Source organism: Ranitomeya imitator, chromosome 2 (assembly GCF_032444005.1).
Source record: "Ranitomeya imitator isolate aRanImi1 chromosome 2, aRanImi1.pri, whole genome shotgun sequence".
Lineage (NCBI taxonomy): Eukaryota > Metazoa > Chordata > Amphibia > Anura > Dendrobatidae > Ranitomeya > Ranitomeya imitator.
In genome coordinates, this window is record NC_091283.1 from 276,588,082 (window position 1) to 276,611,830 (window position 23,749).

Here is a 23,749-nt window from a genome sequence, read left to right on the forward strand (position 1 = left end):
CCCAACACGACCACATCATGCAGATTATGCAACACCAGAAAGCGAATAACTTCCTGATGTGCAGGAGCCATGCACATGGTCAGCTGGGCCCAGTATTGAGGTTTATTCTTGGCCAAAGGTGTAGCATCAATTCCTCTCAATGGAATAGGACACCGCAAAGGCTCCAAGAAAAACCCACAACGTTTAGCATAATCCAAATCCATCAGATTCAGGGCAGCGCCCGAATCCACAAACGCTATGACAGAAAACGACGACAAAGAGCATATCAAGGTAATGGACAGAAGGAATTTGGACTGTACAGTACCAATGACGGCAGACCTAGCGGACCGCTTAGTGCGCTTAGGACAATCAGAAATAGCATGAGTGGAATCACCACAGTAGAAACACAGACCATTCAGACGTCTGTATTCCTGCCGTTCAACTCTAGTCATAGTCCTATCGCACTGCATAGGCTCAGGTTTAACCTCAGGCAGTACCGCCAAATGGTGCACAGATTTACGCTCGCGCAAGCGTCGACCGATCTGAATGGCCAAAGACAAAGACTCATTCAAACCAGCAGGCATAGGAAATCCCACCATGACATCCTTAAGAGCCTCAGAGAGACCCTTTCTGAACAAAGCTGCCAGCGCAGATTCATTCCACTGAGTGAGTACTGACCATTTCCTAAATTTCTGACAATATACTTCTATATCATCCTGACCCTGGCACAAAGCCAGCAAATTTTTCTCAGCCTGATCCACTGAATTAGGCTCATCGTACAGCAATCCGAGCGCCAGGAAAAACGCATCGACACTACTCAATGCAGGGTCTCCTGGCGCAAGAGAAAATGCCCAGTCTTGAGGGTCGCCGCGCAAAAAAGAAATAATAATCAAAACCTGTTGAATAGGATTACCAGAAGAATGAGGTTTCAAGGCCAGAAATAGCTTACAATTATTTTTGAAACTTAGAAACTTAGTTCTATCTCCAAAAAACAAATCAGGAATAGGAATTCTTGGTTCTAACATAGATTTCTGATCAATAGTATCTTGAATTTTTTGTACATTTATAACGAGATTATCCATTGAAGAGCACAGACCCTGAATATCCATGTCCACACCTGTGTCCAGAATCACCCAAATGTCTAGGGGAAAAAAGAAAAATGAACACAGAGCAGAAAAAAAAAAAAAAAATGATGTCAGAACTTTTTCTTTCCCTCTATTGAGAATCATTAGTTGGGCTCCTTGTACTGTTATGTTTGCTAATGACAGGTGTTATGAAGGCAATCCAGAAACACAGTGTGCTTAGCGATCAGAGCGCACACAGTGATCTGACAAATACCCAAAAATACAAGAACGAGCTCTGAGACGTGGAAACTCTGTAGACTGCACACCTGATCCTATCCTAAACACAACTAAAAGCGGCTGTGGATTGCGCCTAACAACTACCTAGGCAACTCGGCACAGCCTAAGAAACTAGCTAGCCTGAAGATAGAAAAATAGGCCTGACTTGCCCCAGAGAAATTCCCCAAAGGAAAAGGCAGCCCCCCACATATAATGACTGTGAGTAAGATGAAAAGACAAAACGTAGGGATGAAATAGATTCAGCAAAGTGGGGCCCGATATTCTAGGACAGAGCGAGGACAGTAAAGCGAACTTTGCAGTCTACAAAAAACCCTAAAGCAAAACCACGCAAAGGGGGCAAAAAAAAACCACCGTGCCGAACTAACGGCACGGCGGTACACCCTTTGCGTCTCAGAGCTTCCAGCAAAACAAAAGACAAGCTGGACAGAAAAAAAGCAACAAAAAAACAAAAAGCACTTAGCTATACAGAGCGGCAGGTCACAGGAACAATCAGGAGAAGCTCAGATCCAACACTGAAACATTGACAAGGAGCAAGGATAGCAGCATCAGGCGGAGTTAAGTAATGAAGCAGTTAACGAGCTCACCAGAACACCTGAGGGAGGAAGCTCAGAAGCTGCAGTACCACTTGTGACCACAGGAGTGAATTCAGCCACAGAATTCACAACACACATGTAAGTGTTAATTTCTCATTTAACCCGTTATTTTTATAATTACCTTGTACATATTTTCAATTGTCTCATATTATAACATCTTTATATACCTTTTTGTAAACACTGCCTTAATCTTTCGGAGTAAAATATTTAAATTACTAGTTTTCGTTCTTCCTGCTCTAAAACGTACCCCAAGTCTTCTAAAGGGAATTACGCTACTGTTTTGGGTTACCTTCGGACCCGTTTAATCGAAGCTGGTGGCAGCATACTTTGTTCTGTGCCTTTGGGAGTTGTTGTAGCGACGGCGGCGTTGATCATTATTGTTCCTGCCTGAGTGGGAGTAGTTATATCACCTCGATGCAGCATGCCCAATAGCCAGTACAAAGCAGGCAGCCTTTCTGGCGACTAATTACCCTAGGTGCAGTACCTAACCTGACCTGAGGGTAAGGGGGGCGCCAGAGAGCTGCAAGTTCAAGCAGAACTGTAAGGCGGGATATACATAAATCCCTGCAGTTCGTGTTATATTGCAGAGCAGTGGGATAACTAAAATAAGCCCCTGCTGTAAACTGATAGGCCAATAGCCTAGTGTTTGTTTTCATCACATTGTTAGCAGTGGAGGGATAACCAAGATAAGCCCCCTGCACATGTGATAGCCGTCTGTTGGCGTAAAGTCACCCCGATCCGTGACGTAGGGGTGAGGGTCACGGTGTGAATCGTGACATATTGGTGGCAGCGCGGTGGGATCTTAGAGCATTAGTGATTTGGTTTGAGCAATCATTCCTCTCACTAAAAACTTGCAAAGTTCTTGCAAGGACTCTGGCAAATACGTTTGGAGAACGAACTCAGTGTTTATTAGTCCTGAGACAATTGTGTGTACTGGTAATTATCCCCTTCTCTTCTCTTTGTTTTTCTGTCCTATCTTTTATTTGGCAACCATGGTTGTGCTGGGAGAAACCTTTTACAAGCAGCAGCACATTGACTTTGCAGGCAAAAACAAAGGCCAACTGGTTGCAGATCTGGTGCAATGGGAAGCCGCTCTAGACCGCTCTCAGAGCCCAGTGGCCACAGAAGCCAGCACAAGCAAACATAGTGCTGCAGCAGAGGTCCAACCACTGAATGCCGGCCCTATTAGCAATCAGGGCGAACTGGACCCCCACCTGCTGGCGGTCTTGGAACTACTGCACGCCGATGACCGTGATGGACGTCTGCAGCTAATCCAGCAATAACAGGAGCGAGCCGAGCGGGAGGCCCGATACCCTCCACCGCCCGGAGCCATGAGCCCAGCAGAGCTCAGATACCGAAGCCCCGATCCGATCACTTTCCTGTTATGGAAAAGGACGGGGACTTGGACACTTTTCTGCGAGCCTTTGAGAAAGCCTGCAGACAGTACCAGCTGCCTACTCAAGAATGGGCACGATACCTGACCCCAGGGCTGAGAGGCAAAGCTCTGAAGGCGTTTGCTGCCCTCCCTCAAGAACAAGATGGTGACTATGAGGCCATCAAGCAGGCCCTCATAGCCAAGTACCAGCTTACGCCCGAGGTGTACCATAGAAAGTTCTGGAATCTCCAACGTGGCCCACATGACAGCTACGGCGATGTGGTGCATAGACTCAGGTCCCACTTTAACCAGTGGATCCAAGGACTGTCAGTGACCACCTTTGAGTAGCTGGGAGACCTGATGATCAAAGACCAGTTCTTACATCTTTGCCCAGCTGAGGTGTGACAGTTCGTGATGAACAGAGAACCCAAAGACGTGACAAAAGCAGCACAGATTGCCGATGCCTATGAGGCCAACCGTAGATCGGAAGTGCGGAAGCCAGTCACCACCAGCTGGAGAGGGGGTAATTATGGAAACAGGAACACATGGGCTACTTGCACAGTGAACAAGTCTGTAGGATCATGTTCACACACCACCAAGAAACCTGAAGACACAAAAGAGAATAGTAAAACCAAAAACACTCAGTTGGAAAAAATGTTGCAGTAATCCGCAAGTGCTAGTAAAAGATGTAAAAAACAGGGTATTTGGTTGATACGTTTTTTGCAAAAAATGTATACTAAGCTGCTCTACCAAACTTCACGGTATACCCTTATCAGAGCAGTCCTAACTAATGTATGCAATCCCTATCTGATGTATTTAAAAACCTGATCATCTGTATATTACCTGTGTGAACAGGGTCCAGAGAGGAAAAATCCATGTGTGCATACAGAGTAGAACAGCTTTTGTGCAGATAGCCCAAGAGGAGTGGTGGGTAGCTCCCCAGTCTTGTAGACACAAGAGAACAATTATGGAAACAGGAACACATGGGCTACTAGCACTTGCGGATTACTGCAACATTTTTTCCAACTGAGTGTTTTTGGTTTTACTATTCTCTTTTGTGTCTTCAGGTTTCTTGGTGGTGTGTGAACATGATCCTACAGACTTGTTCACTGTGCAAGTAGCCCATGTGTTCCTGTTTCCATAATTGGAGGGTTCCCGTGGGGAAGAGACCCTGACGTCACTTCTGGCTTCCCGTAGCCAGGAGTTTCACGCAAGCCTAGAGAGTTTGATACAACTCGCCGAGACGCCCACCTCCTTGACTGATAAGGAGAGGGTGTTCTGGGAACGAGGAAGGTTGTACCGGGAGACAGTACCCGGAGAATCGCAAAAAGAATGGTTGACAGCTGGTTGTCCCGCAGCAATTCCGGGGTGAGTTGTTACGGATTGCCCATGAGATCCCGGTAGCTGGACACTTGGGGATCAGCAAAACAAAGGCCCGGCTGTCTCAACACTTCTATTGGCCTAAGATGGGGACAGATGTGTCAAACTACTGCCGCTCCTGTACCGCCTGTCAAAGAGTGGGGAAGGCGGGGCCTGCTCTTAAGGCTCCCCTGATCCCTTTGCCAGTGATAGAGGAGCCTTTCCAGAGGATCGCGGTGGACATTGTGGGCCCGCTGGCCATCCCTAGCAGCTCTGGAAAGCAATACATCCTTACTGTGGTAGACTACGCTACCCGGTACCCAGAGGCAGTAGCTCTGTCGTCAATTAGGGCAGATAAGGTGGCGGATGCCCTGTTGGCTATCTTTGCACGTGTAGGATTTCCCAGGGAGATGCTTACTGATCAAGGGACCCAATTCATGTCTCGCCTAATGGAGGCTCTCTAAGAGAATGCAGGTGAAGCACCTGGTATCGAGTGCGTATCACCCACAGACCAATGGCTTGTGTGAACGCTTCAATGGTACCCTCAATCAGATGCTACGCATGCTGGTTGAGACCCAAGGGCGCGACTGGGAGCGGTACCTCCCCCACCTGCTATTCGCTTACCGAGAGGTTCCGCAGGCCTCGACGGGGTTCTCCCCCTTCGAGCTCCTGTATGTCAGGCGAGTCCGGGGACCCCTTGGGTTGGTAAGGGAATCCTGGGAAAAGGAGCCGAACCCTTCTGAAGTGTCCATAGTGGAGTATGTCATGCGCTTCCGTGACAAGATGCAGACCTTGATGCAGTTGGTGCATGACAACATGACGCAGGCTCAGGCTGACCAGAAGCACTGGTACGACCAGAACGCCCGGGAGCGGACCTACCACGTGGGTCAAAAGGTGTCGGTGCTGGTCCCTGTGCCAAAGGATAAGCTTCAGGCAGCCTGGGAGGGCCCGTAAGTCGTCCACCAACAGCTCAACCCGGTCACCTACGTGGTCACGCTTGACCACGCTCGGGGTAGGCGAAAAGCCTTTCACGTCAACATGATGAAGGCTCATCACAAACGTGAACCTTTCGTCCTACCGGACTGCAGCTTACCCGAAGACGGGGAGGAAGACACCCTCCTGGACATGCTGGCCAAAGCCAAGGCCGGTGGGTCCATCGAGGATGTGGAGCGCCTCACTAACCGAACCCCAGCGGTCGCAGTTGCGTTCCAAGCTGGAACCCTTCCGGGCCGTGTTCTCTAACCAACCTGGAAGGACTGAGTTAGCACTCCACGAGGTGGTCACCGGGAATCATGCCCCACTACGGCGAACACCCCATCGAATCTCCGACCAGGTGCAGCAGGTTATGCGCCAGGAGATCGATGAGATGTTACAGCTGGGGGTGATTCGACAGTCAAAGAGCGCGTGGGCCTCACCTGTAGTTCTCGTGCCAAAGAAGGACCAGATCACCCAGTTCTGCGTGGACTACAGGGGGCTCAACGCCATCAAAGCATCTGACGCGCACCCAATGCCGAGCATCGAGGAGCTGCTTGAGAGGTTAGCTGGCCAAAATACCTGACCATAATGGATCTGAGTCAGGGATACTGGCAGATTCTCCTGAGCCCCGAGGCGCAGGAGATCGCCTTTATCACACCCTTTGGACTGTATGAGTCCACGGTCATGCCCTTCGGAATGAAAAAGGCCCCTGCCACTTTCCAGCGGATGGTCAACCTCCTGCTTCATGGACTGGAGAAGTACGCAGTGGCGTACTTGGATGACATTGCCATCTTCAGTTCCTCCTGGGAGAAACACCTGCAGCATCTCAAGGAGGTGCTCAGGCGAACTCACCAAGCTGGACTGACTATCAAGCCGGGAAAGTGCCAGATGGGCATGAGTGAGGTCCACTACCTGGGGCACCGGGTAGGCGGAGGCACCCTAAAGCCAGAGCCTGAGAAAGAGGGAGCGATCGTGAACTGGCCCATCCCCAGGACCAAGAACAGGTGATGTCCTTCCTGGGCACTGCAGGGTACTATAGGCGCTTCGTACAGCACTATAGTAGCCTGGCAAAACCTTTGATGGACCTTACCAGGAAGAAGCTACCCCACATCGTCAACTGGACCGACGGCTGTGAGGGGGCCTTCCAGGCGTTGAAAACAGCGCTGTGCAACGCCCGTGTTGAAAGCAGTCAACAGCAGTCGACCGTTCTTTGTGCAGACTGACGCCAGCGAGTTTGGCCTCGGTGCTGTGCTCAGCCAGGTTGACTCGGGGGACCAAGAGCACCCCGTGTTGTACCCGAGCCGGAAACTTTTGCCGAGGGAAGTGTGAGGATAATGTATAATATAAGTTTTAGTTTCTCTTGCCAGCACATATAGGGTGGGATTTGCCCCCCCCCCCTCACTCTATATTTTGCTGAGGTTTTATTACTTCTGGTTGCAAATTCCAGGTTTGGAGCAACTTACTCATTCCCTCCCACAAAAGGAATTTGTACAACCACTGTAGCTGCAGTAGACAATTGTACCAGCTAAAACTGGTCTGATATCTCTCTCAAGACATGCGGTTCTTTGTCCTCTTATAGTAAGATATTGGGCCAACGATTTTAGCTAGGAAAATAAGTCCATTTTGCGAATCTCCATCGGCGGATCTATCAGCCACTGTAAGCGCGAGCCTCTAATTCCAACAGGTAAAAAAGTACGGATTTCTCCGGAAGTGTGTGTCTCAACTAGCCAGAACTTGGTACCAATAGAAAGCCAATTGTAAAATAAGAGGAATGAGCGGTGTGCTGGGATTTTGACATGTTCTAGAGTGGAGATACGAGCATTATACAAATTTGTGTTAAATTCGGTAAGTCTGAGGAGAGGGGAGGTTCTAAGGAAACCAACGCTTTTAGTGATGTCACCAGGCTGAGCTATAAGTTACCCAGCAGTCAGTTTTACCTGAGGAGCTCTTACTGCTAGCCCTGATGCATTGGGATATTTGGGAACTCCGCCCACTAGCCTGGTTGCCTGCAATGTCCTGAACACATCTAAGTGTTAATTTCTCATTTAACCCGTTATTTTTATAATTACCTTGTACAGATTTTCAATTGTCTCATATTGTAACATCTTTATAAACCTTTTTGTAAACACTGCCTTAATCTTTCGGAGTAAAATATTTAAATTACTAGTTTTCGTTCTTCCTGCTCTAAAACGTACCCCAAGTCTTCTAAGGCTACTTTCACACTAGCGTTAACTGCAAACCGTCACAAAAACGTCTTTTTTCCGAAAAAACGGATGCGTCAAAAAAGTGGAAAACGTATGCAACGCTTACAGCATTTCGACGGATCCATCGCATATCCGATAAACGGTTGCGTTGAAATGCTGGATGCGTTGCATACGTTGCATCCGTTTTTACCATCCGTTTTTTCGACAAATCCGTTGTTAAAATGGAAGGCACCAAAATTTGATTGGCTACTGGAAAATAAGGGAAATCTATATACTGACTGTATTTACAGCCCATCTTTGAGGGTTTTAGTTTAGTGGCAAGGATGGATGGTGTACTTGGGAGGATTGCGAGTTTGGTTACTGACGTTATATTTGAGACGAATCGCCTGGATATCATAGTGCGGGAGAAGGAGGCGGCAGCAGAAAGACGGAGGATGCAACGGAGAGTGAGACGATTCTGGATACATCCGATCAATGAGCTGCGAATGACTAGGGGTGTCCAGTCCACTCTCTATCTGGAGTTGCGGTGCAATCCACAGAAATTCTTCAATTATGTACGGATGAGGATGGAACATTTCGATTATTTGGTTGGAAAACTAGAGGATGTCATCCAAAGGCAGGACACAAGGATGAGGCTTGCCATCACACCGGCGGAGCGGCTCCTGGTGACACTGCGGTAAGCATCTTTTTTTGTATGTGATTGCTCATATTGAATGTTATTACATGCTGCAGACAAAACTGCGCTGACACATTGCGCAGCATTTTCTGCAGCATGTAATTTTTTGGGTTGTTTGAGGCCATTCCACTGTTTTTTTTTGTTGATGGTATGTGCAATTTTTTTTTTTACATTTTTTTTCTCTGCAGCTTCCTAGCTACGGGTAAGTCTCTGACTTCACTCTATTTCCAATTCAGGCTGGGGATTTCCACTATTGGCGGAATAGTGAAGGACACATGTCGGGCTATTTGGGACACTTTACAGCCGGAGTATATCCCACAACCATCAATGGAGATCTGGTTGAGAAGTGCAGAACAATTTGAGAGAATTTGCAATTTCCCAAATTGTGTTGGTGCCGTGGACGGCAAACACATAAGGATTGCAAAACCGGCAGGAACAGGATCTGAGTACTACAACTATAAAAAATACTTCTCCATTGTACTCATGGCTATTGCAGACGCCAACTGCCGATTCCTTGCTGTGGACATAGGAGCCTATGGCCGTTCCAACGACTCCCAAGTGTTCAAAAACTCTCCGATGGGTCGTTGCCTGTATGGAGATACATAAAATTTCCCGCCAGCCAGACCGCTCCCAGGAACAAGTGAACCAGCCATGCCATATGTTTGTGTAGATGTTGAAGCCTTTCAACTGTCGTCGCACCTACTGAAACCATACAGCAGCCGTGAATTAAACCGTACCAAGCGGGTATTTAATTACCGTCTTACTAGAGCAAGAAGAGTAGTAGAGTGCTCTTTCGGTATATTGACGGCAAAGTGGAGAGTTCTGCTGAAAGCAATAAAACTGGAAACCAAAACTGTAGACGATGTTGTGAAGGCCTGTGTGGTGCTCCATAATTTTGTCATTTCAAAGGAGCCCGTTACCTTGGATGACGAAGAACTGGAGACAACCTTGTGGGATTACCGCAGTGCCTCTGTTCGCTCCACAGGTTCTGTTACTAGGATGAGGGACCAGTTTGCGGATTATTTTTTGTCACCTGTTGGGCGGATTCCATGGCAAGACATCATTGTGTGACATGTTTTTCATGGCTTTTGTTGTTTATGTAAAAATTGTGTTTCTAGCAAAAAAAAAAAAAAAAAAATCCCAAAGCGTGGTTTGCTTGGTAATATAAAACCATTTTGTTATACCTTTCAAACGTCTGGTGTTTCTTTTCACTTAACCTTTAATATTTACCCTATTACTTTAATGAATCAACACACACAGAGTAGATTTTAAATCAGAAAGATTTTTATTTTAAACCTTGTTTTTTTTTTTTTCAAAAAAAACATTTTGTTTTTCTTTTCAAAAAAACTTTTTTTTTTTTTTTAACATTTACAAACTTATAACTTTTGGACTACAAGTCTTGGTAGTGTCGGGTGGAGTAACTATGGGGGGAGGGGCTGGAATGTTGGACCACATCGGTAGGTGGGATTGGGGAAACCCTACTTGTTTGGTCTGCAGTGGAAGGGTGGTGAAAAGCAGGAGGCTGACCAGAGGGGGGTTGTGTTGGGGTATTTGTATAACTGAATGGGGAAGGAGAGCTGGGCAAGGAAGAAGAAAACACTGGGGAATACATTTGGGTTGTGGGCCTGGTATGGTATTGGGACTGGCGTTGATATTGGGGGGCATGATGTTGAAATGGTGACTGGGATGTGTGGAAAGGTGTGGGGGTAGATTGGGGTTCGTGGAGGACCTTGAGTAGAACGAATTTTTGCCTGTAGGACATTATTGCAAGAGAGCTTGGCTGAGTAGATTACACAAGAAGGAAAACACACAGCAAGTCAGCAGGATCTAGGAGCAACATGGCAGATGTGACAACCTACATGGTGAGCTGCAGCATGTGCTACATGTTCACAGATCGACCAGAAGAAGAATCCAATTTCACCTGTCAGAAGTGTAGACTAGTGGCCCTTTTAGAAGAAAAGGTGCGGGGTCTGGAAGAAAGAATAGCAACTTTGAAACTCATCAAAGAGAATGAAGACTTTCTAGACAGAACAGAAGCATCTCTACTGGTCACAGAAGGTGCAAAAAGTGTCAGAGAACCTCCAAAAGCAGATGAGTGGAAGCATGTGACCAAAAGAAGCAAGAAGACCATGGAGAAATCACCAACCACACAACTGAAGAACCGATATCAAATCTTTGTAGAGGATGAAGATGGCACACCTAAGAATGAAGCAATACCAGCAAGCAAAAAAGAAAAGGGCACACAGCAACAAGTGACAGCAAAAAGTACAGCCAAGAAGCAACGAAGAGTGGTGGTGGTGGGAGACTCACTACTGAGAGGCACCGAAGCAGCCATCTGCAGACCGGACATAACTGCAAGAGAAGTATGCTGCCTTCCAGGTGCGATGATCAAGGATGTGACCGATAGGATACCAAAGCTCTTCAGCTCCAAGGACGTCCACCCATTTCTTCTGATACATGTTGGCACCAATGACACGGCAAGGAAGGACCTACCGACAATCTGCAAGGACTTTGAAGAGTTGGGGAAGAAAGTAAAGGAACTGGATGCACAGGTAGTTTTTTCTTCTATCCTTCCAGTAGACGGGCATGGCACCAGGAGATGGAACAGGATCCTTGATGCAAACAACTGGCTAAGACGATGGTGCAGACAACAAGGATTTGGATTCCTGGACCACGGTGTGAATTACTGGTATGATGGACTCCTCGCCAGAGACGGACTACACCTCAACAAACCTGGGAAACACACATTCGCCAGAAGACTTGCTACACTCATCAGGAGGGCGTTAAACTAGAAGAAGAGGGGACGGGAAGAAAAACATTAGACTCGAACAAAGACGACCCAGGAAAACATACTCAGAAGGGAGGTAAGAACATTTCTAAAACAATTCACAGTGAGGAGATTGGAACAAAACAAAATCCTCTAAACTGCATGCTCGCAAACGCCAGAAGCCTGACAAACAAGATGGAAGAACTAGAAGCAGAAATATCTACAGGTAACTTTGACATAGTAGGAATAACCGAGACATGGTTAGATGAAAGCTATGACTGGGCAGTTAACTTACAGGGTTACAGTCTGTTTAGAAAGGATCGTAAAAATCGGAGAGGAGGAGGGGTTTGTCTCTATGTAAAGTCTTGTCTAAAGTCCACTTTAAGGGAGGATATTAGCGAAGGGAATGAGGATGTCGAGTCCATATGGGTTGAAATTCATGGAGGGAAAAATGGTAACAAAATTCTCATTGGGGTCTGTTACAAACCCCCAAATATAACAGAAAGCATGGAAAGTCTACTTCTAAAGCAGATAGATGAAGCTGCAACCCATAATGAGGTCCTGGTTATGGGGGACTTTAACTACCCGGATATTAACTGGGAAACAGAAACCTGTGAAACCCATAAAGGCAACAGGTTTCTGCTAATAACCAAGAAAAATTATCTTTCACAATTGGTGCAGAATCCAACCAGAGGAGCAGCACTTTTAGACCTAATACTATCTAATAGACCTGACAGAATAACAAATCTGCAGGTGGTTGGGCATTTAGGAAATAGCGACCACAATATTGTGCAGTTTCACCTGTCTTTCACTAGGGGGACTTGTCAGGGAGTCACAAAAACATTGAACTTTAGGAAGGCAAAGTTTGAACAGCTTAGAGATGCCCTTAATCTGGTAGACTGGGACAATATCCTCAGAAATGAGAATACAGATAATAAATGGGAAATGTTTAAGAACATCCTAAATAGGCAGTGTAAGCGGTTTATACCTTGTGGGAATAAAAGGACTAGAAATAGGAAAAACCCAATGTGGCTAAACAAAGAAGTAAGACAGGCAATTAACAGTAAAAAGAAAGCATTTGCACTACTAAAGCAGGATGGCACCATTGAAGCTCTAAAAAACTATAGGGAGAAAAATACTTTATCTAAAAAACTAATTAAAGCTGCCAAAAAGGAAACAGAGAAGCACATTGCTAAGGAGAGTAAAACTAATCCCAAACTGTTCTTCAACTATATCAATAGTAAAAGAATAAAAACTGAAAATGTAGGCCCCTTAAAAAATAGTGAAGAAAGAATGGTTGTAGATGACGAGGAAAAAGCTAACATATTAAACACCTTCTTCTCCACGGTATTCACGGTGGAAAATGAAATGCTAGGTGAAATCCCAAGAAACAATGAAAACCCTATATTAAGGGTCACCAATCTAACCCAAGAAGAGGTGCGAAACCGGCTAAATAAGATTAAAATAGATAAATCTCCGGGTCCGGATGGCATACACCCACGAGTACTAAGAGAACTAAGTAATGTAATAGATAAACCATTATTTCTTATTTTTAGTGACTCTATAGCGACAGGGTCTGTTCCGCAGGACTGGCGCATAGCAAATGTGGTGCCAATATTCAAAAAGGGCTCTAAAAGTGAACCTGGAAATTATAGGCCAGTAAGTCTAACCTCTATTGTTGGTAAAATATTTGAAGGGTTTCTGAGGGATGTTATTCTGGATTATCTCAATGAGAATAACTGTTTAACTCCATATCAGCATGGGTTTATGAGAAATCGCTCCTGTCAAACCAATCTAATCAGTTTTTATGAAGAGGTAAGCTATAGACTGGACCACGGTGAGTCATTGGACGTGGTATATCTCGATTTTTCCAAAGCGTTTGATACCGTGCCGCACAAGAGGTTGGTACACAAAATGAGAATGCTTGGTCTGGGGGAAATTGTGTGTAAATGGGTTAGTAACTTAGTGATAGAAAGCAGAGGGTGGTTATAAATGGTATAGTCTCTAACTGGGTCGCTGTGACCAGTGGGGTACCGCAGGGGTCAGTATTGGGACCTGTTCTCTTCAACATATTCATTAATGATCTGGTAGAAGGTTTACACAGTAAAATATCGATATTTGCAGATGATACAAAACTATGTAAAGCAGTTAATACAAGAGAAGATAGTATTCTGCTACAGATGGATCTGGATAAGTTGGAAACTTGGGCTGAAAGGTGGCAGATGAGGTTTAACAATGATAAATGTAAGGTTATACACATGGGAAGAGGGAATCAATATCACCATTACACACTGAACGGGAAACCACTGGGTAAATCTGACAGGGAGAAGGACTTGGGGATCCTAGTTAATGATAAACTTACCTGGAGCAGCCAGTGCCAGGCAGCAGCTGCCAAGGCAAACAGGATCATGGGGTGCATTAAAAGAGGTCTGGATACACATGATGAGAGCATTATACTGCCTCTGTACAAATCCCTAGTTAGACCGCACATGGAGTACTGTGTCCAGTTTTGGGCACCGGTGCTCAGGAAGGATATAATGGAACTAGAGAGAGTACAAAGGAGGGCAACAAAATTAATAAAGGGGATGGGAGAACTACAATACCCAGATAGATTAGCGAAATTAGGATTATTTAGTCTAGAAAAAAGACGACTGAGGGGCGATCTAATAACCATGTATAAGTATATAAGGGGACAATACAAATATCTCGCTGAGGATCTGTTTATACCAAGGAAGGTGACGGGCACAAGGGGGCATTCTTTGCGTCTGGAGGAGAGAAGGTTTTTCCACCAACATAGAAGAGGATTCTTTACTGTTAGGGCAGTGAGAATCTGGAATTGCTTGCCTGAGGAGGTGGTGATGGCGAACTCAGTCGAGGGGTTCAAGAGAGGCCTGGATGTCTTCCTGGAGCAGAACAATATTGTATCATACAATTATTAGGTTCTGTAGAAGGACGTAGATCTGGGTATTTATTATGATGGAATATAGGCTGAACTGGATGGACAAATGTCTTTTTTCGGCCTTACTAACTATGTTACTATATTATGGCAGCTATTCATTACCCGCATCTGCTGATCAAAAGAAAGCTTTTCCATGCTCCTGAGCATGGATTGAAAAAAAAGATTTGCCGGAGCTTGACTTACATCTAAATGCAGCCTATCCAAGCGACTGCTGGTTTGATGGTGGGTTTCACTGAGGCGTGATTGCACCATGTTGAAACCAGCAGTCACTTGTTCTCCCAAAATTTTAAAAGAACTTTGGAAGGATGCATTTAGATGTAAGAACTCAGGAGCATAGCTCCTTTCCTGACCCCTCTGAAGCTGCCGCCACGAACCTAACGGTGGTGTAGAGGTGGCAGGGTCAGAGGGGTGGGGTAAAGGGAACACTATCTGTTGACCATCAGATGCGAGTAACGAAGGCTGCGCTCCAGTGCCTGAGGTGGATGAAGTGGAGGGGACAGAGGGGTCAGAGGTGTGGGGCCTACCGACGTGGTCCCCGGTGGCGGACTCAGGAGGGATCGCTCCAGAGGGCGCAGAGGAAGATGAGGGCGCACGGTGGCTAGAGAAGGTGCTGTGAAAGAAAAAAAAAAAATTAATATATTGATATGAAAAAGCCCGGACTGAAACAAAAGTTTTGTGATTAGACAGGTTCTTACTGGGATGTTGAATACTTACACTCTACTCAGCATGGTTCGCCTCAGGAAGGAGAGGGCAGGGGCGTATCTGTAGGTCCTCTTCTTCCTTCCTGCTGAGCCACTCGGGGCCTGCATCTCCTCGTTGAATTCCCTCTTAAAGCGATCCCTCAGTGACCGCCACCGATTCCTAACCTTGCCACCTGTGAAGACAGGAATGAAGAAAAAAAAAAAAAATGGTAAATGCAAGACATTACATTCCGCTCTAAACATCACTGAAAAGTGAATACTTACATAGTTTGCTCTGCTGCTGTGGAAGAAGGTGCTCCCACCTTGGAAAGATGTTATGACATACTTCCAACCAGAGCCGATGGGTGACACTGGTATCAGCATGCCTGCGGTCAGCCATGTTCCACAGCGGCTCCCGCTCGCGAACCTCCTCGATGAGGGCTTCAATATCAATATCAAAATCTTCTGCGGGAGCACACTGTGAAGCCTGTGAAAAAAAAAATAAAAAAATAAAAATTAGTAGACTGAAAAACAAAATTACCAATCGAAGCCCCACAAAAAACCAACTCACTGATGGCCGACCGCGGCGTCGATTCCGCCGACTCTGGGAGCGCCTGGGAGAACCTTCACGCTGTGCTGGAAGTTCAGCAGCAGCAGCAGGAGACTGAAATAAAGGATAACAAAAATTAGCTTTAATGTATGTATATGTTTTCTGTGTTACGTTATATATGAAATTCTGTTTTGTGTATGGTGCAGTGTGATGTGTGAAGCAAGTGTTTCACCACTACTTACACTTGGTTCCTCCTCCACTTGGATGTCTCCACCCGTCTCGGTCCCTTCTGACAGCTCCTCATCGGATTCTGATTCCTGTTTAAACATAATAAATGCATGTAGTGAATAAAAATGATGTAAATTAAAAAAAAAAAAAAAAAAATTTGTTTACTTACCGATAAGCGCTGTTGCTGTGGAGGAGGGCTGTCAGAAGAGGACATTGTGTTCCTGGTGTTAAGGCCGGTGGCTTTGGTCCTGGTGGCTACGGCCGGTGGCTGTGGTCCTGGTGGGTCTGTAAGTTAAAAAGACACTTGCAATCTGCTCTACACATTGAAGTAGCAGATTTGGGGTCTTCAAAACTTACTTTGAAAAATGTGAGGATGTGGTCCTGGTGGCTACGGCCGGTGGCTGTGGTCCCTAGTGTATATAATAAGTATAGTTAGACCACCGCAGAACTAGGTAATGTTTAACAATAAACACCCTGTTTTAAAATGTGAGAAATAGCGGAAAACCAAAACTCAAAAACAGGTGCACGTTATACCATTCATTTCCATGTCCCAAAAAAAAAAAAAAAATTTAAAATGAGACACCATGGAAAAATATTTTTACCACATTTTTTTTTTTTTTTTTTTTTTTTTAAATAACCTCCCCCAAAAAACCTTCCAAGGATAACCTTTAGTAAAAAATGAGCCCTCAACCAACTCTGTATTGCATGTGTAACCATTGGTACATACACCAGTTTTAAATTTACCTTAATAAAATGTTTAAAAAAATTGTCCGTAGTATAATTTCATAATTATTTTTTTTTTTTTTCGTTTTTTTTTTTTAAATCACAATGGAGCAGAAATGCTCTTTATTTTAAATATAAGTCCATCAACTGGGAATGGTTTCAACAGTAAAAAAATCAACACTTTAAAAAAAACAAAAAAAAAAACAAACACACACATTCTAACCACAAGCTGCAGACCACAAGACTTTGCAATAATACATCAGATAAAAAAAAAAAAAAAAAATTCACACAGGCTGCACAAACCACTATACTTAGTAAATACCTCAAAAAAGTACATTAACCAATATGGCATTGACAAATGCACATGCAACCAACAAGACGCACGCAAACATACCTGCAAGCAGAGTCATAACACAAGCATAACACATGAACAGGCGTAATATTGAAGAAGGCATAATACGATACGATACGATACGATACGATACGATACGATACGATACGATACGATACGATACGATACGATACGATACGATACGATACGATACGATACACTTTATTGATCCCGTGGGAAATTATGGTATCACAGCAGCACAACTTAAATCATAAAAATCATAAAGGAATTCCATAGTTGACATGACAGTTTGTTGACAGAAGATATAATAAGGTGCAGGCACGTGAACACATACATACCAAAGCACACAGCAGTACAAAAATACACACACACGGCCATCAGTCCTCCGGCTGGAGCTGGATGTCTTCACAGTGGCAATACTCACACTGTTGGAGTGTGTCTGGAAGGTCCTTGCTGCCAGGCTGGGGTCTTGATGTCCGGCTGGGGTCTTGATATCAGGCTGGGGTCTTGATGGCAGTCTTGCTGGCTTCTTCTCTGCGTCTTCTTGCTGGCATATGTGGGGTTGAAGGCCAAGGTCAGGTTTATATAGATTTGGGGATGTCTGGCCAATTAGCTAAAAAATCCTGGTTCTGAGCATGCTCAGTAGAAAAAAACGTATTGCAGTGCTGCATTGCGTCGTACGACGTGTCTCGACGCATCCGTCGCTCATAGACTTTCATTGTAGCCAAAGACACATGCCGCTGGATGCGTCGCGACACGTTTTTTTGTCGGAGCCAAAAAACGTTACAATCTACGTTTTTCCAGACGACGTGTCGCCTAATTTCGATGCATCCGTCGTACAACGTATACCGACGTATGCCAATCCGTCGCAATACGTCGCCAATACAAGTCTATGGGGAAAAAAACGCATCCTGCAAGCACTTTTGCTGGATGCGTTTTTTTCGGCAAAACGACGCATTTGAACGTATTGTAGTTAACACTGGTGTGAAAGTAGCCTAAAGGGAATTACGCTACTGTTTTGGGTTAGCTTCGGACCCGTTTAATCGAAGCTGGTGGCAGCATACCTTGTTCTGTGCCTTTGGGAGTCGTCGTAGCGATGGCGGCGTTGATAATTATTGTTCCTGCCCGAGTGGGAGTAGTTATATCGCCTCGCTGCAGCGTGCCCAATAGCCTGTACAAAGCAGACAGCCTTTCTGGCGACTAATTACCCTAGGTGCAGTACCTAACCTGACCTGAGGGTAAGGGGGGCGCCAGAGAGCTGCAAATTCAAGCTGAACTGTAAAGCGGGATATACATAAATCCCTGCAGTTCGTGTTATATTGCAGAGCAGTGGGATAACTAAAATAAGCCCATGCTGCAAACTGATAAGCCAATAGCCTTGTGTTTGTTTTCATCACATTGTTAGCAGTGGAAGGATAACTAAGATAAGCCCCCCTGCACATGTGATAGCCGTCTGTTGGCCTAAAGTCACCCCGATCCGTGACGTAGGGGTGACGGTCACGGTGTGAATCGTGACACCATCTCTTCAGGAAAGCCTACAGCCTGCAATAACCACTCTGCCGCCTCACCAACCACCCGAGCTGCCGCCTCACCACCACCAGTGCTGCAGCACCCTGACCTCCTGTCTCTTCCCCATTATCCCAAAGAATCTAAGTCCGCAAGGACAAGGTCCTCTCCCCTCCATACCAGTCTGTCATTGTAAATTTGTTTATTGTTAACGATATCTATAACCCTGTATGTAAACCCTTTTCTCATGTACAGCACCATGGAATTAATGGTGCTATATAAATAAATAATAATAACGTATCTTCTTACCATTTTTAAGGACATAATTGAAGTTGTAGGGTTGCAAATTCATGCAATACAATGGTTTATGGGACTGAATTGATATTACAATTATTGTACTAAGCTTCGTTCTTGTATTCAAGTACTCTTGGTTCTGGTCATGTATTCATATACCGTATATACTCGAGTATAAGCCGACCTGAGTATAAGCCGACCCCCCTACTTTTGCCACAAAAAACTGGGAAAACTTATCGAGTATAAGCCTAGGGTAGGAAACGCAGCAGCTAACGGTGAATTTCAAAAATAAAAATAGATGCTCAATACCGTTCATTATTGCCCCATAGGATGCTCCATATAAAGCTGTGCCACATGTAATGCTCCATACCATTGATTATTGCCCCATAGATGCTCTGTATAAAGCTGTGCCACATATAATGCTGCATACCGTTCATTATAGCCCCATAGATGCTCTGTATAAAGCTGTGCCACATATAATGCTGCATACCGTTCATTATAGCCCCATAGATGCTCTGTATAAAGCTGTGCCACATATAATGCTGCATACCGTTCATTATTGCCCCATAGATACTATGTATAAAGCTGTGCCACATATAATGCTCCATATTGTTCATTATTGCCCCATAGATGTGCCATATAAAACTGTGCCATATAGTGCTCTGCACGGTTCATTATTGCCCCATAGATGCTCCTTATAAAGCTCTGCCATATAGTGCTCTGCACCGTTCATTATTGCCCCATAGATGCTCCTTATAAAGCTCTGCCATATAGTGCTTTGCACCGTTCATTTGTGCCCCATAGATGCTCCTTATAAAGCTGTGCTACCGGTATATATAATGCTGCAATAAAAAAAAAATGCCATACTCACCTCTCTTGCTTGCAGCTCCCGGCGTCTCTGCTCTGACTGTTCAGGCAGAGGGCGGCGCGCACACTATATGCGTCATCGCGCCCTCTGACCTGCACAGTCAGAGCGGAGAGACGCCAGGAAGATGGAGCGGCGCCCCGCGGGTGGAACTGGGATAGGTGAATATGCGATAGTTACCTGCTCCCAGCGTCCCCCTCCTTCTCCCGGACAGCTGGTCTTCGGTGCTGCAGCCTCTTCCTCTATCAGCGGTCACCGTTACCGCTGATTAGAGAAATGAATATGCGGCTCCACCCCGATGGGAGTGGAGTCCATATTCATTTCTCTAATGAGCGGTCCCACGTGACCGCTGATAGAGGAAGAGGCTGCGGCACCTGAAGAACGTGGGACTGCAGGGACAGCGCCAGGATCGCCGGGGCTAGGCGAGTATGCCTCAGTGACCTCTCTCCCCCTCACCCGCCGACCGTGACTCGAGTATAAGCCGAGAGGGGCACTTTCAGCCCAAAAATTTGGGCTGAAAATCTCGGCTTATACTCGAGTATTTACGGTACTGGTTGTGGTTCTGGTGACATAGTCAAGTACTGATAGAGGTTCTGGTGATGTATCAATTTAATGATGATGGTTCTCGTGGTGTAGTCAAGTACTGATGGTGGGTCCGTTCATGTATTCATGTACTGATGGTGGTTCAGATAAATACCTGGTATTTAGCTCACTGGTGTTATGTTTGCCTTGTTTCACTGTGCTTTGTTCTACTGCTGCCTGACCTAGGACCGTGCTCTGTGATCCACTATCTTATTGGTATTTTGATCCCTGGAAATTTAACTGATGATTTTTTTTTTATCACCTATGACGTACTCTCCTGACCTTGGCCCTTTTGATCACCCAGCCTTGCGGGTTGTCCATGAGGAGTGACTAGCGTCACACATATACAGTGTATGGGGGATGGAGGTATTGTTGGAACATTACACTGTGTGGGGGAATGGCTGTACTGTGAGAACCATAGTGACCTATGATGCTTTGATCACAGAACAAGTCTCTATAGGTTGTACTATGATGGTGAACGAAAGATTGTCTCTTGTCTATATTCATTTATTTCTCTCTGTTCAGGTTTTTCAGCTTGCCATTTTTGGACAAGGTTGGATTTTGTGGACTCCTGAAAACCAGCATGGATTTTTTTTAAATGATTTCAATAATTTGGTGAACTAGGGGGCAGGGGAGTTGTTTTTTTAAAAATGAAATATTTTTCAGAGTGTTTTTGTCTTTCAGCTTACTGGATTAGTAATGGGGTGTCTGACAGATATCCCTCCAACACTAACCCCTAGGATTGATGCCAGCTGACAAATTCCACCAAAGAATTACCCCGATTGCCAAAGCACCAATGCAATAGAGAAGAGCCAGGCAAAGTGGCCGAATTGGCGCATCTAATGTAATGCACCACTTCTGAGGGGGATGAAAGCTGATATTTGTAGGATGGGAAGGGGCCAATATCCAGGGAACTTGCCAGCCTGATATCAGCCCCCAGCTGTCTGATTTAACTTGGCAGGTTATTAAACAAGGAGAACAATAATGGCATTCTGTGAGAACTTGTTTGGGCTTCTGTCCTCACATCCTGCAGTTGTCTGAATGGATCTAATGTGGACTTGGGAACCAGCGAAGCCGCATTCTGTCCACACCACACAGAGACCCCAAAAGAGCCTCCCCAGTGTTGAAGGGGTTAATGTCCCCCACACCTAGTAATGGAGAATCACCACATACTTCCACCCGCAGAGCCACACTCCACATAGAGAATAATGGGGCCTCCAGCACCGACCTCCACCCGCAGAGCCGCACTCCACAGAGAATAATGGGGCCTCCAGCACCGACCTCCACCTGCAGAGCCACACTCCACATAGAGAATAATGGAGCCTCCAGCACTGACCTCCACCCGCAGAGCTGCACTCCACATAGAGAATAATGGAGGCTCCAGCACCGACCTCCACCCGCAGAGCTGCACTCCACATAGAGAATAATGGAGCCTCCAGCACCGACCTCCACCCGCAGAGCAGCACTACACATAGAGAATAATGGAGCCTCCAGCACTGACCTCCACCCGCAGAGCTGCACTCCACATAGAGAATAATGGAGGCTCCAGCACCGACCTCCACCCGCAGAGCTGCACTCCACATAGAGAATAATGGAGCCTCCAGCACTGACCTCCACCCGCAGAGCAGCACTACACATAGAGAATAATGGAGGCTCCAGCACCGACCTCCACCCGCAGAGCTGCACTCCACATAGAGAATAATGGAGCCTCCAGCACCGACCTCCACCCGCAGAGCTGCACTCCACATAGAGAATAATGGAGGCTCCAGCACCGACCTCCACCCACAGAGCCACACTCCACATAGAGAATAATGGAGACTCCAGCACCGACCTCCACCCGCAGAGCCGCACTCCACATAGAGAATAATGGAGCCTCCAGCACCGACCTCCACCCGCAGAGCCGCACTCCACATAGAGAATAATGGAGCCTCCAGCACCGACCTCCACCTGCAGAGCCGCACTCCACATAGAGAATAATGGAGCCTCCGGCATCGACCTCCACCCGCAGAGCCGCACTCCACATAGAGAATAATGGAGCCTCCAGCACCGACCTCCAACCGCAGAGCCACACTCCACATAGAGAATAATGGAGCCTCCAGCACCGACCTCCACCCGCAGAACCGCACTCCACATAGAGAATAATGGAGCCTCCAGCACCGACCTCCACCCGCAGAACCGCACTCCACATAGAGAATAATGGAGCCTCCAGCACCGACCTCCACCCGCAGAGCCACACTCCACATAGAGAATAATGGAGCCTCCAGCACCAACCTCCACCCGCAGAGCCGCACTCCACATAGAGAATAATGGAGCCTCCAGCACCGACCGCCACCCGCAGAGCCACACTCCACATAGAGAATAATGGAGCCTCCAGCACCGACCTCCACCCGCAGAGCCACACTCCACATAGAGAATAATGGAGCCTCCAGCACCGACCTCCACCCGCAGAGCCACACTCCACATAGAGAATAATGGAGCCTCCAGCACCAACCTCCACCCGCAGAGCCGCACTCCACATAGAGAATAATGGAGCCTCCAGCACCGACCTCCAACCGCAGAGCCACACTCCACATAGAGAATAATGGAGCCTCCAGCACCAACCTCCACCCGCAGAGCCGCACTCCACATAGAGAATAATGGAGCCTCCGGCACCGACCTCCACCCACAGAGCCGCACTCCACATAGAGAATAATGGAGGCTCCAGCACCGACCTCCACCCGCAGAGCCACACTCCACATAGAGAATAATGGAGCCTCCAGCACCGACCTCCACCCGCAGAGCCGCACTCCACATAGAGAATAATGGAGCCTCCAGCACCGATCTCCACCCGCAGAGCCGCACTCCACATAGAGAATAATGGAGCCTCCAGCACCGACCTCCACCCGCAGAGCCGCACTCCACATAGAGAATAATGGAGCCTCCAGCACCGACCTCCACCCAAGGAGCCGCACTCCACATAGAGAATAATGGAGCCTCTAGCACCTACCTGTCCTACACCCGCACAGGACCTGTGATGAGGTCACAGGAGGGGAGGAGTCAGGGGGTCACATGATCAGGGGCCTCAGTGTATGCAGGACTCTGCTGTGCTGGTTGTCATGGTGCTGGATGAGGGGAAGTTTCTGTGTGGGGTCAGGAGGGGTTTACAGTGTGTATGGAGCGGAGCCGTATGTGTACGCGGTGAGCGGAGCAGTGTGTTTATGAGGTGTACGGAGTGGAGTCGTGTGTACGAGGTGTACGGAGCGGAGCCGTCTGTACGAGGTGTACGGAGCGGAGCCGTGTGTGTACGAGGTGTACTGAGCGGAGCTGTGTGTACGAGGTGTACGGAGCGGAGCCGTGTGTACGAGGTGTACGGAGCGGAGCCGTGTGTACGAGGTGTACGGAGCGGAGCCGTGTGTACGAGGTGTACGGAGCGGAGCCGTGTGTGTACGGGGTGTACGGAGCGGAGCCGTGTATGTACGAGGTGTACTGAGCAGAGCCGTGTGTACGAGGTGTACAGAGCGGAGCCGTGTGTACGAGGTGTACAGAGCGGAGCCGTGTGTACGAGGTGTACGGAGCGGAGCCGTGTGTGTACGGAGCGGAGCCGTGTGTGTACAGGGTGTACGGAGCGGAGCCGTGTGTGTACAGGGTGTACGGAGCGGAGCCGTGTGTGTACGAGGTGTACGGAGCGGAGCCGTGTGTGTACGGGGTGTACGGAGCGGAGCCGTGTGTACGAGGTGTACGG

General features: G+C 46.8%; 1 protein-coding gene across 1 annotated transcript in view; it reads right to left on the reverse strand.

Annotated features, from left to right (window-relative positions):
- The window catches only part of LOC138666914 (zinc finger protein 665-like), a 76,375-nt gene extending 53,319 nt beyond the window's left edge, over window positions 1–23,056 (reverse strand). Inside the window, exon 1 of the mRNA XM_069755099.1 lies at window positions 23,015–23,056. The gene's annotated coding sequence lies outside the window, so the exon portion shown is untranslated. The remainder of the gene's footprint in view (window positions 1–23,014) is intronic.
- Window positions 23,057–23,749: the final 693 nt, after the last annotated feature.